At 42.3% G+C, this 782-nt stretch overlaps 1 non-coding gene across 1 annotated transcript; it reads right to left on the bottom strand.

Moving 5' to 3' along the window:
• Positions 1-255: 255 nt before the first annotated feature.
• Positions 256-362, bottom strand: LOC141609630 (small nucleolar RNA R71). The gene has a single exon (XR_012527554.1). It is a non-coding gene; the product is annotated as a small nucleolar RNA R71 (small nucleolar RNA).
• Between the last annotated feature and the right edge of the window lie 420 nt (positions 363-782).

The following is a 782-nucleotide window of genomic DNA, read 5'->3' as shown; positions in this document are numbered from 1 at the left end:
TGAGAGAAGTCAATTTGGAGGAATGGCTAGTGAAGATCCTCATCTACACATGGAGACTTTTTGTGACTAGTGTGATGCAATCTCTCAAACCGGAGTAACCGAAGACCAAATTCGATGGGTTTGTTTCCTTTTTCCTTGATCGGAACCGCAAAGCAATGGTTAAGGAGCCTAGACAAGGCTACCCTTGGAAGTGATTCATGGAAGAAGTGAGCACTTGCTTTCTACAAGAAGTTCTATCCTCCGGAGAAGACCAACATGTTGAGAGCCCAAATCATCGGGTTCAAGCAAAGGGATGAGGAATAATTATATGAAGCATGGGAGAGATTTAAGGATACTTATCACTCTTGTCCTCGCCATGGACTTAGCGAGTGGTTCCTCATTCAACAGTTTTGGAATGGCTTATATGAAGAATCACATAATGTGCTTAATATGGGCTCCAATGGGATGTTCATCGAGGTCGATGACAACCAAACATGAGCCAAAATTGAAGAAATGGATGTTCATAATTCCCAATATAGTAGGCCACAAAAGGCCACTAGAGGAAGAAAGCATGAGGTGGATTCCATCACACAATTGGGTGCTCAACTAAGTGCTCATATTGACACTATAAACTTGAAGTTTGAGAAGGCCATGGCTAAGCTTGATGAAGCCTCCCAATCATCCAAACAATATGTCAATGCTATGATGGCATCATCCTCGATCCCAAATGGAGTATGTGAGAGTTGTGGAACCTTAGGACATGATCAAAGCGAATGTAGGGGAACAAATGAACAAGTAAATGC

The sequence above is a fragment of the Silene latifolia genome, chromosome 10 (genome assembly GCF_048544455.1).
Source record: "Silene latifolia isolate original U9 population chromosome 10, ASM4854445v1, whole genome shotgun sequence".
Lineage (NCBI taxonomy): Eukaryota > Viridiplantae > Streptophyta > Magnoliopsida > Caryophyllales > Caryophyllaceae > Silene > Silene latifolia.
This window is presented reverse-complemented; position numbering and strand designations above follow the sequence as displayed.